This window comes from Neofelis nebulosa, chromosome 10, assembly GCF_028018385.1.
Source record: "Neofelis nebulosa isolate mNeoNeb1 chromosome 10, mNeoNeb1.pri, whole genome shotgun sequence".
Lineage (NCBI taxonomy): Eukaryota > Metazoa > Chordata > Mammalia > Carnivora > Felidae > Neofelis > Neofelis nebulosa.
In genome coordinates, this window is record NC_080791.1 from 77,112,220 (window position 1) to 77,131,414 (window position 19,195).

Consider the following 19,195-nt stretch of genomic DNA (forward strand, 5'->3'; position numbering starts at 1 on the left):
TGGGCACCTTCCAACATTCTTAAAAGTTATTTATGCCAGACACCAGAGCCTGAGACCAAGCATCAGCAAGTTACTTGCAATCTAAGGTTTTACTGTACTCCTTAAAGTTAACACACACACACACACACACACCCATCAGAATACTACAAAACCTGGCACTGAAAGGCGATCTTGCGTATAGTCTGCTTTCTGATATTATTTATTTGCCCATTTATATTTTTTAATGATTATTTTGAGAGAGAGAGAGAGAGATCATGAACGGGAGATGGTCAGAGAGAGAAAGAATCCCAAACAGGCTCCACACTGTCACCATGGATCCCATGACCTGAGCAGAAATTGAGTCAGATGCTTAAACAACTGAGCTGCCCAGGCACCCCACACTACTGCTTTAGTAAAGAGCCAAATGAATATAAAGGAGGGAGGTGGGAATACTTCTTTTAAATGCAATATAAAAATATATTCTTTTGATCAAAACATCAAACACCATGCAGCTTGGGAAATGAAGATACTGTAAAGAAAATAGAACAAAAATCTGGGGTACTACATTCCATATTTACAAATGGTGAAGTATTGCCTTCAATCATGTCTGTGAACAGAGCTTTAATGATTCTATTGTGGGCCAGGGAAGAATTTTTCTTAGATAATTTTACATATAAAATTTGAAAATGGCATTGAAGGAATGAGTCACTGCACTAGAAATCAGACTGACAAAGGTTTTAATCAGATTTTTAAACCTCAACTATTATTGGGGACAATGGAGAAAAGTACCCAGAGTAAGTTGGAGGGAGTACAGTGACATAAATAGTGCATCTCAAAGGTCTCAGTAGATTGTGAGCCAATTGTTGATAGTCAACTATATGCACCCAGGCTTTTCACTTTATTCAGAGAAGCCGCAAATTGGGATTTTACTGTGTGATGTTATTAGTCTTAAATTCTGAATCCAACTTTAAAAGAATGAATTCAGGACATACAAAACATGTTGGTGGACTGATGTAGCTCATAGAATCAATTTGTCACAGACCCCTGGTTGAGAGCCACAGGAAACCCTTCAGTTAACTAATGCTACTTCAGAATTTATAGGTCAGCAAAACAGTTGCTTTTCTCTTTACCCCCTCTCCCCCTCCCTCCCATTTATCATTCACTTTAATCGTATGGCATTGAATGGTATCTAAGCCCAAGAATTTCCTTGGTGTGTTCTATATCTGCCTCTGCAAAGTGTGTGTATTGACATTTCTGCTGATTAGTTCAATTCTACTGGAACTAGAACACTTCTTAAATGAGTGGAACATCAGCATCCTACCTTTTAGAAGGCATCATTTGTAATCTTAAATATTTCCATTTCTGAAACCAATGATGCGTGTGTAGAAAGTACTCATTTGGAAGGCTTAAAATAGGAATATGTTACTTTTTATCAAAACTCTTCATTTCCCAAGCCACAGATATGGATTAATTCACACAAGTGCACTGACGATGACTAAGTGTTGTCACTCTTGGTGGAGGAACAAGACAGCTAGACTCACAATCTTTCCTGTTTCAGCTTCACTCTGATTCACGACCTGACAAATCCTAGCAGACCAGGGTACGCCAGGTAGGCTATGGCAGCAGAAAGCATATGACCTGCTGGCAGGCTCTTGGAGTGTCATCTGCAGAGATAAAGAGAAACACAGAATACCTTCTCATTAACAATGGCAGAGAATCTTGGTAGCTGCAGTACATCCGAGAAAGAATGTTTGTCATTTCTCTCTGTTAATGGATGAGAAAAAATGTGGACAATCAGTATAAATAAAACAGACTTAAAATTCTTTGCTATCAAAGAGAGTGAAAAGTGATATTGGAGAGTATCAGATTAAAACTAGCCTTGGGTATGAGTCCCCTGTGGCTGCTATGACAAATTATCACAAAGCTGGTGTCTTAAAACGGGAATTTATTTTCTCGCAGTTTTAAAGGTGAAAAGTATGAAAGTATCAACAGAGCCATTCTCCCTCCAGAGACTCCAGGGGAGAATCCTTTGCCTTTTCCAGCTTCATATGGCTCTACTTGATCTTGGTTTGTGGCTGCAACACCATTCTCTGCCACCTTGGCCACAGTTTCGCCTCCTCCTCTTCTCTGTTTGTCTCTATTCTAGGTGTCTCTTACAGGGATTTTCATCATTGGATTTAGGGTCAACCTAATAACACAGGAGTTCTTCTCGAAACCCTTAATTACATTTGCAAAACGCCCTTTTTAAAGAAGGTAACATTCACACGTTCTGGGGATTAGAATGTGGACATAACTTTTGGGAAGCCACAATTCCGTTTAGTACACTTTGATCAAGAAGGCCAGAAAACAAATCTTGATTTAACCCCTGTATGTGTCAAAGAGTTGTGATTCCTTCTTTCTCATGCACTGGGGTAGAACCATGTCTGTGTAATCCTCACTCCCATTTAGAGAAGACGCCCTTCCATCTACAGTGTCCAAAGAACCAATAGGCTGGAACTTACATATTCCAGTAATTATTTTCTGCAGAAAATTAAATTTATGGTCTAAGGGAGAAAAAAAAAACCATGAAAGGAATCCAGTAGGCAATTATAAAAACTAAGGGAATGATGAGGTCATGGATGCTTGGCTTTAGTCAATAATGCTTGGATAGTACTTGGTATCCATTCACAGTCCATCAACAACATTGCAAAAATTAAGAAGTAGAAAGTTCAGCTAAATGCTCATTTCTCTTTTTAAAAAGGACTTCTGGAAAAAGAAAAACCTTCTGACCATACAACAAAAAAATAGTCTGTCAGATATTTATCTGGAATTTCAAGCACATCGTAAAATCTTCATTAATTCTGTGAAAGTCAATTTCAGCTTTCTCTCTCAGACTTAACAGTACTCCAGATAAAGCTTGAGACTAATGGTCTTTAAGCCCTGTATGTGAGTATGTGTTGCAAATATCTCCCTTTTCCCAGCAAGGTAACAGATCTCCCTAGTATACCTGATGGCACTATAGCATATCAATTTCCTCTCTTGATTGTGCAGTGGTGTTGGTTAAATTATAGTTTATCACACATTCTTCCCTTCATCTCATTCAAAGGTAGTTTAAAAGAACCCATCTCTGGGCATTGTGAAGAAATGTAGGCATTTTGTACCAGGAAATAGACTCACAAACCTATTTCAATTAATTATCAAATTAATGTTTCATGGGCAACCTAACAGGCTCTATATTTTTGGAGCTGAGAGAAGAGGACTAATATAGAATTAATGTACTATCTAATAAGGATGGTACTAAGTGGTACACAAATGTTGTCTCACTTCATACTTAACCACTCCTAAAGCCTGGGGATAGTGATCCACATTCTACTGATGAGAGAATGAAGACATGAACATGTTTTATAACACACAGCTCTGTGTAGGGGTTCTGTGCTTCTGAAACTAAAGCTATATGGAGTAGCTGGGAAATATTTAGAAAGGAAGACTTGAAGTTGTCTTGAAGGATTAGGAACAGGAAGGTTTTCCCAGAATAAGGACAAGGAATGAAATCGGCTTGAGGAGAGTGGGTACTGAAAGTAGGCAGCATAAGTAAAGATTAGAATAGCCTTTTATATCAGGCTGAGTGATTTGGACTGGGTTGTACAGGACCTGAGATACATTCTGGTTCTAGTAGGACCACAATTTTTACTGTAATTCGCAGTAGGACCTTGCTATGCCTGACACGTGCATGGCTAGAAGGCCATCTCACTCCAGGATTCAACAGCTGTTAATTTTCACTTTCACTTTCTAGGGAAGATGGGTAGTTACATTCAGCTGTCTGCAACCATCCCACTTCTGCTTTCCTGAAGACCTGTGACTCTTCATTTGTTCTCATGAGTAGGGTTGCATTGTGAGCTGTGAAATGCATCCAGCTGTCCAGTCCCTGGCAGAAGCCTGTTCATCATCTGCCCTTCTAGTCTGGATCTAGATGGTTTAATCACACTGCCTTTCAGTGGGGAGATTTATCTTTCTAGTCACTTTACATAGCAATCTAAGAAAAGACGAGAAATCACTCTCCCCCCACAATGGGCAAAACTAGTAAAATAAAAAATGCCCACTGTCTGGAGCATGAAAGAAATATATTGTGAAAATTCAAACTTTAAGAGTAAAACAGGGGAACTCAGACCAAGAAAACAGTTTAACTGGCCTTTGAGAACTTCCCATGCAATGCACAATAGCAAAAGTGAGAGCATGAAGTGGCTTAAATGCTCATATAACAAATCAGTGTATCTGGCTCAAGCTTTGGAGCCCCCAAACCAAAGACAATGGGAATTGTAGTATCTTGAGAATGTCCCCCCTGAGCACATGCATATGTCTGGCTCCAAAGAACTCTCTTCATTGTTAAGAAACCAGCTGCCAATAGTTTATGCTTTTCCTTTCAATTATTTATGAACTTATATGTATTTTAGGTATCGAATGTTATTTTACTGAACACCTATTTTGGACAATGTTATCTGGGGAAACAGGAAAAATGGCAAGGTACAGGCATTCGGAGGAAAAAGAAGTCACTTCCAGACAAAAGGGTATAATACACAGCATTACACTATTGAAGAAAACATTGCTGGGTAAAACAGCTCCTAAGGCTGGGCATTCATTTTGCTAATGTTTAAGACAAAGACTAGGCGAGCTATTTTTAAGGAGCTCTGGGAAGCAAGGCATGAACAGTAACTGGTGGTGGTGTTACAGTACAGTTGGAACTAGACAAATACGGCATTCCTGAAGATTTGGTAGCATAATCGGGGGGCGGTCAGCAGGTGTGTAGGAGACTGGGGGTCAGCAACAGAAAATGCAGAAAGAAAGAAATGGCATCAGTTGAAGTTTGCTGACACTTGAGCAGATGTGCTGCACTGTTATAAGGTAAGAGGTGTCTAACAAGAGAGTTTGGTGCAAGGGGATGAAGTCACAGTACATGATTTTGATGCCGTAGTGAGTCTGAACGAAGCCACCAGCACCGTACAGAGGGGGGAACAAAATGGCAAGCGGAAGAATAATGAAGACAAACCGTACCTGGGAGACACAAGACAAAGTGGAAAAAGCATATATCTTGGAGCCAAACAAGCCTGGGTTTGAATCCCAGTTTTTTCCCTTCTTAGTCCAGTCAACTGTGACCAAGTTACTAACCTGTCTAAAAAGCAACATCCTTGTTTACCAAAAAAGGGGATTAATACCACACACCAATGAGGGATTTTATGAAGTTCATAAACGTTATAGGTGCTCAATGAATAGTAGTTATTTGGAAAATCTCCTTTGATGTTTTTTCTCATACTGACGCCCTCAGATGCCTTGCCCTCTCTTGCCTCACCCTCTTAGGCAACTGCATAAATTTCTGGCCAGAAATTGAGTTATGCCTTTCTTGAGAGTTCAGAACATCTTAGCTATATTGATGAGCCATCAAGAAAATACACAGCTTATCCAGTTTTCTTTTTCCTCCCTCCAAGGATATGAATGAGTAACTTAAACATCTGAAGGTGCTTTGAGGGAGGAAAAAATTCTAAAAGGATGACAAACTGCTAACAAGCCAGGTAAATCTTACAACTGCTCTGCACTTGAATTCTGCTGTCAGGCTGTGTGGGGCAGTGGAACAATGATAAAGGGGTGTGTTGTCGATAGACGATTACAAGCAAGTAGGTAATGATTGGAAATGATTACCTACTGGCCGATGGACCAAAATCTAATGGTGAAGAGCAGTGAGGTAATTTGAAGTCATTTGATCTGACAAATATTATGCAGCTGAAAGGCTGGGTATTGTTTCCCTAGGAAAACCTGCAAGGAAAGAAACATTTTACCTTTGAAGGCACATGCAGAATACCCTATTCCTCTGCACACTTAAGAAATGGAAGGAGTTTCGGAAGAAATAATATGCTTGGTGGCATTTTTCAAATAACAGGATGAAGAGAGTTTTGAACAACAGATGAGATTGAGTAGATTGATTCAAATTTTCCCTATTTTGGTGGCTTCCACAAATCTCCCAGTTCTTGCCATGTATGTGTTCATGTCCATGAAGGCTGTCAGGTGGTCTGTATTGCAGTGGTACAGACAAGCCAGATCAGCCAGTAGTCATTGAGTGCTCACAACTTAACTATATTCCATGGAGATTGTTAAAAACCAAATGCAAGAGTTCAGAATGAAGGCTTGCTAAAAGAGTCCCAATGAGTGACTGAAACAGGTAAGTCACTTCCCTTCCCTCCCAGATTTTAATACTCATTGTCATAAGGCAAAGAATCAACAAATGACTATTATTTCCCAGAGATAGATTTGATAAAGTGTAGGTATTGTTTTTAGAGGAAGGAAGCAGCTCACATAATATTAAAAGCACAGGTGTGAGATGCTTCAATTATCCTTTCCTGATAGAATTATTTAGATAATTTAAGGAAGAAACAACAAAAATAAGTACTCAGGTTGTGTACCTTATAGGGGGGAAATTGTAGATTGAATCTCTAGTGCTAAGATTTTTTGAACACAAAGTTTGACCTGGTTTGCAGCCACAACTATTTATTATGTGCCAACTGTGTGTTGATCAGGAAAGGAAGAGAATGAAGGAATAATGGCCCTTGTTTCTGAAGAAGTTTAAAATGTGTAAGGGGTTATAGACTAGGACTTTAAAATCAGTGTGCTAAGGGTTGTAACTGAGGCCACCATAAGATGCTAAGGGAGTAGAAAGGAGGAAACCCTAACTCATCCTTTTTGGGTAAAAAGTTGTCAGGGAAGTCCTTAAAAGGACTGGGTGGAGATGAAAATATCTAAGGGAATACTGCAATAAACAGTGTTCTAGAAGATGAGAATAACGTGGGAGAATACCTGGGAGAGTGATAGAGTGGCATCCATAGGTGGTTCCATACTTCTGGGACATAATTGTGAAATGGAAAGTAGGGGGAGATGGTAAGGACATTTGAAGAGAGAAATGGGCCAAGTTTTAGAGGGTGTGGTTTGTGAACATATGAAACAGTTGGACAATGAGCAGGAAAAATGATTTCATAATCCAAGTTTGAAATTAAAAATGGGAAAAAATACTTTAGTGTTGACATTTCAAGTAAGATCCTGATGACCATGACAACTTCCTGGACCATGAGCATCTGCCACAGAAGTGTTAAATACTTTAGAATTTTGCTTCAGATCTTTTGAAATAAAGGAGCCAAGAAGACTAAAGAATGACAGGTCAAGCACACTTGAAGAAAAAGCAACATTATGGAAAGCAGAGCACAGGTGATCCCAGAAAAAAACAAACAAACAAAAAAGGCTGACGAAACTTTCTGGTTATCGTCCTTTACAATACATTCTTCTTACCTTGGCCTCTGTCCTTATGTCCTTGCTACTTTGGGTTTCTAAGGCTGTAAAAGCTCTAGCAGAATATTGTTAGTTGAGGTTAGAAAGTGTGTTTTTGACTAAGTGGAAGGGTGAAAGAAAAGCGGCATGAAGGTTTAAATAATGGAGGAAGGTGTGAGTAAGCAGGCCAGAGATAATCTCCCCTCCAGTCTTCATTCTGAGGATAAAGAGAGTGTACTTGAAGAATCAACTGTATTCCCAAGATTGTCCCTGAAGATAGGGAACGTATGCACTTATTCTCTCTTTAATTGTTTCAGGCATACATGTGTTTATGTATTCCTTTATGCAATTTTCTATTCATGTATTATTCTACTTCCTTACTTAAGAAGATAATTTCAATATCTATTTGCAGTGTAAATAAACTAAAACTAACCAAGGAGCCCCTAAGTGTCACTACAACACTAAAAAGGTAAAAGGGCTTACTGTAACTAACATTTATTAATGTCTTGCTATGAACTAGCATTGCTGGTAATTTCCTTAATGGTCACAATAAACCTTTGGCAGTGGTACTATTTTTAACTCCATTTTACTAATGAGGAAACTGAAGCAGAGAGAGATTAAATAATACTCCTTAAGGTTGCAGAGTTCCCAAGAGGCAGATTTGGGATGAATCTACCAGAAGAGTTAAACTTTAACTGACCAAGAGACCCCATTATGCTTTTCCTCTTCCTACGCTAGAAAATAATTTTTCAATTTTGCTTCTTCTGTTCACCTAAATTATTTTTCCACTATGTTACCCAACCTCACTTTGTCCTTTTTCCTCTGATCACTGAATGTTTCAATCGGGGTCCAGAGAGAGAAAAACAAAACAAAACAAAACAAAACAAAATGGGAACCACTTTAAATATTTCCAGCAGAGGGAATTTAATACAGGAGATTATTTACACATGTGTTGGAATAACTCTGAAGCTAAACAGAGGAAACCAAATCAGAAATTAACAGCATCTGGAAGCTCTTGGAAGGATAACAAGAGGACGTAGTGTTAGCAAAGTGCAGGAGCCAGAACCAGGGCCAACTAGCAGAAGCCAGAAGCAAGGCGGGGGCTGCCATGTTGGAATAGGAACCACAAAGCCTGTCTGGTGATAGCTAGAGTGACAGAGGGCATTGCTCAAGGCAGAGACAAGAGAAAAACCTGGCTTCTTCTCTCCTTCTACATTCTAGTCTTCTGATGCTTCCCTTTAATACAACCTATCTACAAGTCAGAGGGAAAAGGAAGTTTGCAAATATAATGCAACAAGGGAAGGACCAAAGAGGACTATGAGAACAAATCAGCAAATGGCAGGTTCCCCAAAGGGCTGATTGACCAGTTTGCTCCATCAGCCCATTTTGTCAATAAAAACACAGATATGGCATATCTGTGCAGCACATAAATAGTCAAAATCAAGCATCTATTTTCTTTTTTTTTCCTTTTTTTTTTTTAACGTTTATTTATTTTTGAGACAGAGAGAGACAGAGCATGAACGGGGGAGGGTCACAGAGAGAGGGAGACATAGAATCTGAAACAGGCTCCAGGCTCTGAGCTGTCCGCACAGAGCCCGACGCGGGGCTCGAACTCACGGACCGCGAGATCGTGACCTGAGCCGAAGTCGGACGCTTAACCGACCAAGCCACCCAGGCGCCCCAAGCATCTATTTTCAAAGATATGGTTGCTGACACACCATACCGTTATGCACACTTTTGAGAGAAACAGGGTCCCCTTTCCCTTGGATGGCAGCCAGTAACATTTGCCAGTGATACAAGTTACAAAGAGATAAGAAAATGGTATCTTTGTTGAAATTTAATGATCTAAGGAAGTTAAGTATCACTTTCAACGACACAGTTTGACATATTGTGTCATTAACCTCTATATGTATTTCCTCCACAACTTCTAAAGTAGGTTCCCAAAGGGCATCACTATTCGTGGCAGAAATGATTTAAATTTTGTCATGTTAAAAAAAGTGGCAAATCATGCAACATTTCATATGGGCATATATTTGAAAAGAAAAACATAGTTCCTGAGTGAAAGTTAGAGGGCACTTGCTATTGCAGGATTGACAATATACTGACATGTTTAGACAGAGAGCTAGCTGCCTTCTTGAACAGTTTCTACAGTATGTAAGAGACCACAGGGTGTCTGAGATAAGACTTAGTAAAAGATTATCTCCCTCTCTCTCTCTGTCTCCTCCAAAATTTGGCATTTAGCTACATTTACGCTTTTGTAATACCCCTGGTGATATTGCTGTCACTAAAAGTTCTGATTGAAAAAGTCTGCATGAAGTAGCCCTCCTACCAAACTTCCTTATTAGCATTGCATTACACTGGACCACCACCTGACGCTATCCTTTACTTCCAAAGACTTTCATTTCTAGTTGTGTTTATACTCACTACTATAGATGAGCATGTCTTGAATGGCTTAGTTCACTAGAGTCTTCTCCAATCCAGTTGGTCAGAAGCCTCTATGAAGGACTTATTTAGAAATAGACTATTTGTAAGGATAACTTAGAACTCAAAGAGTAATTTGTTCCAGAAAAATCCCTGTTATGTTCTTAGTGTGTTGTCTTTTTCTATGTCTAAACTTGCTAGATGAGTAGTTGCTGCATCACTACATTTCATTTTGCCTGTGTAGACAGCTTGAGGACATTTAACATAGTTGATTAATGGAATGGGAAAAGACTGGCATAGCAAATTGGCTGAATTTCTGAAACAGGAACTTATTTTGCTTCCTCCTTCAACTTTCTCAGTCTGGTCTTGTTTTTATAGAAATTCACGGTTTCAGTCATTTTGAAAGTCTTGTTTGAAAGATATACCTTAGAACTGCTGATGCATATCAGTGAAAATACACTATAGAGAATCCTAAGTTTATTGAAACTGTTCTCTGAGTTTGGGAGCAACTGAACAATAGTAAAGAAACAAAAAAGAGATTTAAAATTTTAGATTATTTCAGATAGAATTGTTTGGAGAATTGGGTGCATAGCAGTAGTGGCTTCATAAAATTAATTCCCAGAATTAAGTAGATTTACTCATGTGGTTTTGGACAAAATCAGATCTCCCACATGTGTAGAGCTTGCCACTGTGAAATTTAATGCATGAAGAAACAGGATAGAACGCACATTGTCTGCAGGGAGACTAGTGCCAAAATGCAAGGAAGGAGGAAAGGACTGAGCTTTGCATGCATGTAGCTTCTTTCCTTACCTGACTAATCATATTAGTAATTCCTTCTCTCTTGGGATGTAGCAGGTAAATGGGCAAAAGAAGTCAGGTGCTTCTACAAAAAAGGAACAGCAAGTCACATCCTGTCAGTGTCATCTTTTATTCAGTTTACAACTTGTTCTCTCTTCCTTCCTTTTCCTCTTTCTTTTCATTCTTCTTTGGTGTCAATTTTATTTATTTCATACAGCAGGGGTGTCTGGGTGGCTCAGTGGGTTAAGCATCCAACTCTTGGTGTCAGCTCAGGTCATGATCTCATGGTTCGTGAGTTTGAGTCCCACTTCAGTCTCTGTGCTAACAGTGTGGAGCCTGTTTGGGATTCTCTCTATCTCTTGCCCCCTGCCCCAGGTCTCTCTCCCTCTAGAAATAAATAAACTTTAAAAAGTCTATACAGTAAATATTTGTTGAATACCTGCTTTAGATGATCTCTATAACAGAATCTTCTTATTCTCCATTTCCTCCTCCATATTTAACCTGTGCCTATGTGAGCAATGCCAAATGTATTGAAGGAAAAAAGTGGGGTTAAGCTTTTATACTGTGGATATTTACATGCACATACATACATACATACATACATAGTGAGTTCTCTGTTGGGTATTAATTTTAATTCATTCACTTAATCATTCAAAACACATTTATTGAAAAGTATATAATACTTTTCAAGTGTTGGAGTGTTGGGGATAGCACAGTAGCACAGTAAATAAGAGGGGAGATGTGTTTGCCTCAAGGAGTTTCTATTACAGTTAGGGAGATTGGTAATAAGCAAACAGACATAATGTACTCTCAGGCTTCAAGAAAAATAACACAGGGTAGTGAGGGAAGATCTGGCTGAGGAGACCATCTGTAAGCATAGGTCTGAGTGAAATGAAGCAGTGTCCATGCAAATGTATAGGAAAAGAGCCTTCAAAGCAGGTGCAACAACTATAAAAGGTTTGGTATAGAAACAAATTGACTTAAAAGAATTATATAGAACATGGTATCCCAAAACCTCAGAACACAAAGTCTTTTGAAGCACAAACAAAATGTTTACCCAAATTGACCATACATTGGTTCATAATTCAAGTCTCTATAATTTTTTTAAAGATTGGATTTATATGTGGTGTAATGTCTGAACACCATGGAATTAGGCTGAAAATCAATTTTAAAACATTACTATGTGTTTGTAAATTAAAACTATTTCTAACTAGCTGAAGTAAGAGCATCTTATCTATTGGAATGGATATCATAATGCATATTAAAATTATTTTGAACTTAATAAAAATACCATATATTCAGATTTGTGGGATGCAGCAGTTAAGTAGAGGGGACATTATAACCACAGATGAATACATTGTAATGAAGAAAAATTAAATTTAACAAGATAAGAACACATCTCATGAAGTTAGAAAAAATGTATCAAAGGAAGACAGTGAAAATTAAAAGAAAGGAGAAGGAGAATATTAAAAAAACTGAAAATAAAAATAAAGCAAACATTTAATAAAAAGGATCAACACAGGCAGTAATTCTTGGAAAATCTGATAAGGCCACTATACCTCTGATGAGATCTACCAAGGTGAGAGAGATGAGAGAAGAAAGCACATATAATTATCATCAGGAAATAAAGTGATATCACAAGAGATGCTGCAGTCTTAAAAGAAAAAAAAAAGAGGATATTGCAAACACTTATTAAGTGACAAAAGAAGTAGATAACCTACATACTTTATATCCTTTTAAAAACATAAACTCATGCTCAAATACTTCTCAAAAATGAACTCTAGGCCAACTTTGTCCCATTAAATTCTCCCAAGCATTCAAGGAAGAAATAATTTTAATTTTATGTTAACTATTCAAAAAAAGGAATATGAGTGAGGCTAGCATAATGTTAATACTAAAACCCAACAAGGATACTATAAAAAAAAATTAAAGGACAAAGCCACTGCGAGATAATAGAAACTATGCATTGGTCTCGGCCCCCGGTTCCTGCCACAGAGCTCTGGAAACCGTTGCAATTAAGTAATAAGAGTACTAGAAGCATCTCTTGTTCTAATATTTGGTCTTTGACCCCATTCCTGACTATCAGAGGGGGCCATTAAGAGTATGTGACTGTTGGTTGAACTATGAGCTGGACCCAGCCAATAGGAGGCTCCTCATCCCCTCCCCTTTCCTTGGAATGTGTGATCCATCCACAATCCCCACATTAGGAGGCATTTCAAGGATATAGCCTTAAGAGAGTAAGGTGTTGTTGAGAACATCTGGACAGTACATGTGACTGAACCCCATTAAGTCCTCTACATAAACTTTTAAGATTCTGGTGGGCAGGTGTAGATATCTACTTGTCTTGTGATAAACCTGCCACCTATCAATGTGTAGTGACCTGTTTTTTTTCTTTGGTCTCTAGTATGGGGCCAGTTTTAGATTTTATCCAGGGAACTCCCAAGGTTGTAAACCAACACTGACACAGGACTCCTAAAACACCTGTCAATTACTAAGTGGTAAGAGCACTAGAACCATCTTTTCTTCTACTGAGGCTCTGAATGGGCTCCTGGAAGGCTCCTGACAGGGACTGGTCCCCAGAAAGACCAAGCCATGATTAGAAGCTTGGAATTTTCAGCTCCACCACCATCCTCCAGAGAGAGCTGGAAATGGAGTTAATAATTGGTCATGCTTATGTAAGGAAGCCTCCCTAAAATCCCAATAGTATGATGCTCATAAGCTTTCAGGCTGGTGAACACATCCACCTGAGGAGGGTGATGTGCCACTACTCTAAGGGACAGAAGCTCCTGTGTTCAGACTTCACCCCATGTATCTCTTCTTCTGGCTATTCATCTGTATCCTTTATCATATCTTTTAATAAACTGTTAAACATAAGTGTTTTTGAATTCTGTGAGCTGCTCTGGCAAATTAGTGAAACTGAGGCAGGGGTCATAGGAACCTCTGATATGTCACCATATTGGACAGAATTTGTGGATAACCTGGGTATCTACTGCTTGCAATTGGCATCTGAAGTGTATAGGAAGAGTCTTGCACCACTAAGCCCTTAAACTGTGGGATCTGACACTACCTTCAGGAAGACAGTGTCAGAACTTAAATTATAGAACAGCTAGCTGGTATTGTGGAGAATTGCTTGCTGTGGGAAAAACCCTCACACATTTGGTGACCAGAAGTGTCAGAAGTGAAGTGTGCTGTGTAAGTACCAAAGGAGACTCCCAGGAGAAAGACTCATAGGAGGGAAACCTGAGGTTTTCCTTTGACAGTCACCCAAAACTGATCCTAAACATAACATTAGAAGACTGAATCCAGAAATATGTATGTGAAAATGATGATACATCTTATCCAAGATTAATATCTCAAGAATGAAAACTGATTTAACTATAGCAAATAAGTTGGTATAATTCATCTTATTTACAGATTAGAGGAGAAAAAGCAGATCTCAATACTCAATAGGGGCAGAAAAAATGCTTGATAATATTTAATATCCATTAATATTAAAAGAAAATACAAAACTAAGAATAAAGGAGGATTTCATTGATCTGCCAAAACACATCTACAACTGAAGTAGTGTAAATATAATATTACACTATGAAATATAAAATATTCTCCCTTTGTGACCTGGAATGTGACCATGATATCCACATTACCATTTCTATTTAATTTCAAATTTAAAGTTTTAACACTGAACTGGGAAGAAAATGATACAAAAAATATAAGAATTAGAAAAGAATGTTTAATAAATTATCAAAATTTTAATTAATATTATATTCATGGAACATCTAAAAGAATCTATAGAAGAATAATTAGAAGAGGTAAATTATTAATTTTTTATAAATTATGAATAATTATTAACATATTGTTTAAATTATTAAAGAAAGTTACGCAAAATTCGTTATGAAATCAAGATAGAAAAATAAATTTTAGTACTACATTCTAGCTATGAATACATTAAACAAAAACAACTAAAAACGAAATAAAACTTATAGCACCATCAAAATCTATTAAATATCTAGTAGAGTCTAACAAAACTTTTGAAATTCCTTCAAGGGAGAATAATAAAATTTTACTGAGAAAAAAATGAACACAAAGTAAGAGATGTAATATATTTAAGGATTTGAAGAGTCAAAATTTTAAAATTATAATTTTTTCTCAAATTGGCATAAGGAGTCAATATTATCCCAATCAAAACCCCAACTTGCGTTTTGGCAAGTAATTGTAACATTTTTACGGATATTTAATGACAAATAATAATCAAGATATGCCAGAAGAAAATAATGAGGTAAAAGACTTGTTCCATCATATGTCATTGTTTACTATAAAGCAACAGCAATTAAGAATGTGTGATATTGGGGGAGGAGCGAAGATGGTGGAACAGCATGGAAGTTTTTTTTGCTTCTCACATCCATGAAATACAGCCAGGTCAACATTAAACCATCCTGAACACCTAGAAAACTGATTTGAGGATTAACACAACAATCTGCACAAAACTGAACCACAGAACTCAGCAGGTACCTGGCATGGAGAGGTGAACTGGGGGAGAGAGAAGCCTCAAAGGGCAGGGAGCTGTTTTTGCGTGCATAGAGAGGATGGAGACGGGGGAAGAGTACAGGAAAAACACCCCCAAAAGCAGCTAGAGACAAAGTAGAAAAGTGGAAACAGCCACAGTGACTGAACTAAAAAGGGAAAAAGGAAAGGGTTTAAATTCCAAAAATACTCTATAAACAGGAGTAATGCAGAGTCTGAAACCCCTCAGCTCGATACCTGATGGTGCTCTCGTGGGAAGGGCGATTCCCCAGGAGCAGAGTGAGGTCTGGTGGTCCTTGGGCCATAGAGAGAGGTGGTTCCCTGCTGGGAGGACATTTGGTAGAGGCTATGTGGCCACCCAGTCCCAGCAGACCCCAGAGAACAACCACATTTGCTGGGGCTGGAACAAGGTCATTAAGGGTGAATTCTGGTGTGAGATGCATGTTGTGATTTGCCATAATCCCTGAAACCCTGCTGCTATGTGATTGCATTAACATTTTCTGGGGTAGGCTGGCACCAGGCCACGGTCTCTGGGCACTGGCAGCAGCATGGTCCCACAGCATTCCTGGGTGCAGAAGGAGACTGTCCCCCAAAAGGTCTGAGTGGCACAAAGCCACAGTCCCTCAGAAGTGAGGGGTTGGGAAACACAGCATCTGAGACAAAACTCAGGAAGGAGGAGCGACCTGGCAACCTGACAGCTTGGTCACAGACAGTGTAAAACCAGGGAGCAGACGGAAGCTAGAAACAAAGGACGGGTGCATGATTGGTGATCGGGAGAACAGAGTTCCGATACTAGAGACTGGGTAGCTGGGTGACACCATTTTCACCCCTCCCGCGTATGTGCATACATGCCTAAAGCACCACAACAATCCACCCCAGTAAGCTAAGCAGTGCCATCTAGTGGAAAACGGGGCCGTTACATTAAGCCCTGCCCAACCTAGCAAACTTCGCTCTTCAGGAATACCACTAGTCTCTCTGCCTGCTTAGTTTATGGATTATAAATTGCTTAATAGCTTGACCTCTAGGGGAAAACAATGTAATTTCAATCATATTTCAGTCTGTTCCCTGGTACATCAATTGTCTTTTTTCTCTCTTTCGTTTCTTTTCTTTTTCTAGAATAAAGAGAAAATATTTTCATTTTCAATTTTTATTCAAATACTTATAATTCTTTTCCTCTGTATTATTTACATTTTTGTAAATTTTTCAAATTCTATTTTACTTCCATCATTTCATTTTAATCTATTTCATTGTATTCATTTTTTTCAAATTTTCAAACTTTTTTCTTTTTCTTTTCCCCCCTTTTTTCTCTAATCTGTCAAGCTCTTTTAAAGAGACCAAAACAAACACCCTTAAGATCTAGCATCATTTATTTTATTTGTGTGTGGGTGTTGTTTTCAATTTTTTTTCATTTTAATTTGTTTGCCTTATTAATTCCTTTTCTTCTTCAAAATAACAAAATGAAGAAATTCACTCCAAAAAAAGACGAGGAAGAAACGACAGCCAGGGACTTAATCAACACAGATACAAACAAGATGTCTGAACCAGAATTTAGAATCACAATAAGAATACGAGCTGGGGTCGAAAATAAATTAGAATCCCTCTCTACAGAGATAAAAGAAGTAAAAGCTAGTCAGGATAAAATAAAAATGCAGTAACTGACCTGCAATCTTGAATGGATGCCGTGGTGGCAAGGATGAATGACACAAGCAGAGAATAAGCGATATAGAAGACAAACTTATGGACAATAATGAAGCAGAAAAATAGAGGGAGACTAAGGCAAAAGGGCATGATTTAAGAATTAGAGAAATCAGTGACTCATTAAAAAGGAACAACATCAGAATCAGAGGAGTCCCAGAAGATAAAGAAAAAGCGGTACAAGGGTTATGTAAGCAAATCATAGCAGAAAACTTTCCTAACCTGGGAAAGACACAGACAACAAAATCCAGAAAGCACAGAGGACTCCCATTAGATTTAAAAAAAAACAAAAACAAAAACAAAAAACGGCCATCAACAAGGCATATCATAGTAAAATTCACAAAACACTCAGGCAAGGAATGAATCATGAAAGTAGCAAGGGAAAAACAGTCCTTATTCTACAAGGGAAGAGAGATCAGGTTTGCAGCAGACCTATCCACAGAAACGTAGCAGGCCAGAAAGGAGTGGCAGGATATATTCAATGTGCTGAATCAGAAAAACATGCAGCTAAGAATTATTTATCCAGCAAGGCTGTCATTCAAAATGGAGAGATTAAAAGTTTCTCAGACAAACAAAAATTAAGAGTTCATGAACACTAAACCAGCCCTGCAAGAAATTTTAAGGAGGACTCTCTAAGGGGAGAAAAGATGGAAATAAAAAAAAGACCAGAAGGAACAAGACTAGAAAGGACCAGAGAACACCACCAGAAACTCCAATTCTACAAACAACATAATGGCAATAAATTCATATCTCTAAGTACTCACTCTAAATGTCAATGGACTCAATGCTCCAATCAACAGACATGGGGTGACAGAATGGATAAGGAAACAAAATCCATCTATATGCTGTTTACAAGAGACCCACTTTAGACCTAAGACAACTTCAGATTGATATAAGGGGATGGAAGACCATCTATCATGCTGATGGTGGACAAACAAAGCTAGAGTAGCCATACTTATATCAGACAATCTAGACTTTAAAGACTGTAACAAGAGGTGAAGAAGGGCATTATATCATAATTAGGGGGTCTATCCACCAAGAAGACCCAACAATTGTAAACATTTATGCTCCAAAGATGTAAGCAACCAAATATATAAATCAATCACAAACATAAAGAAACTCATTGATAATAATACCATAATACTAGGGGACTTCACCACCCCACGTAAGCAATGGACAGATCATGTAATCAAAGCATCAACAAGGAAACAATGGCTTTGAATGACACATTGGACCAGATGGACAACATATATATTCAGAACATTTCATCCTAAAGCAGAATACACATTCTTTTCCAATACACATGGAACGTTCTCCAGAATAGATCACATACCGGGACACAAATCAGCCCTCACCAAGTACAAAAAGATTGAGATCATACTGTGCATATTTTCAGACCACAATGCTGTAAAACTTGAAACCAACTACAAGAAAAAATTTGGAAAGATAGTAAATACTTGGAGACTAAAGAATATCCTACTAAAGGATGAATGGGCTAACAAAGAAGTTAAAGAGGAAATTAAAAACGATATGGAAGCCAATGAAAATGATAACACCACAGCCCAAAACCTCTGGGACTCAGCAAAGGCTGTGATGAGAGGGAAGTATAGGGCAATCCAGGCCTTCCAAAAGAGGGAAAGCAAGGTCTCAGATACACAACCTAACCTTACACCTTAAAGAGCTGGAAAAAAGAACAGCAAATAAAACCCAAAACCAGCAGAAGACAGAGAATAATAAAGATTAGAGCACAAATTAATGCTATCAAGACAAAAACAAACAAACAAACAAAAAACATTAGAACAGATCAATGAAACCAGAAGCTGGCTCTTTGAAAGATCTTAAGAAATTGATAAACCACTAGCAAGTTTGATCAAAAAGAAAAAGGAAAATACCCAAATAAATAAAATCAAGAAAGAAAGAGTAGAGTTCACAACCAACACAGCAGAAATAAAAACAATAATAAGGCAATACTATGGGCAATTATACACCAATAAATTGGGCTATCTGGATGAAATAGACAAATTCCTAGAAACATTACACTACCAAAACTGAAACATGAAGAAATAGAAAATGTGAACAGACCCATAACCAGTAAAGAAATCAAATTAGTAATCAAAAATCTCCCCCCCAAAAAAACATAGTCCAGGAACAGATGGCTTTCCAGGGGAATTCTAGCAAACATTTAAGGAAGAGTTCACGCCTATTCTCTTGAAAATTCCACAACACAGAAATGGAAGGAAAGTTCCAAATTACCTTGATTCCAAAACCAAACAAAGACCCCACTAAAAAGGAGAACTATAGACCAATCTCCCTGATGAACATCGATGCAAAATCCTCAACAAGATATTAGCCTACTAGATCCAACAATACATTAAAAAAATTATTCACCACGACCAAGTGGGATTTATACCTGGGATGCAGGGCTGGTTCAATATCCACAAAACAATCAATGTGACTCATCACATCAATAAAAGCCAGGACAAGAACCCCATGATCC

At 38.1% G+C, this 19,195-nt stretch overlaps 1 long non-coding RNA gene across 1 annotated transcript; it reads right to left on the bottom strand.

Annotated features, from left to right (window-relative positions):
* Positions 1-1,526: 1,526 nt before the first annotated feature.
* Positions 1,527-11,009, bottom strand: LOC131488736 (uncharacterized). Its single transcript, XR_009250274.1, has 3 exons — positions 10,922-11,009; positions 10,495-10,567; positions 1,527-1,643 (listed from the first exon to the last, which is right to left on the bottom strand). It is a non-coding gene; the product is annotated as an uncharacterized LOC131488736 (long non-coding RNA).
* Between the last annotated feature and the right edge of the window lie 8,186 nt (positions 11,010-19,195).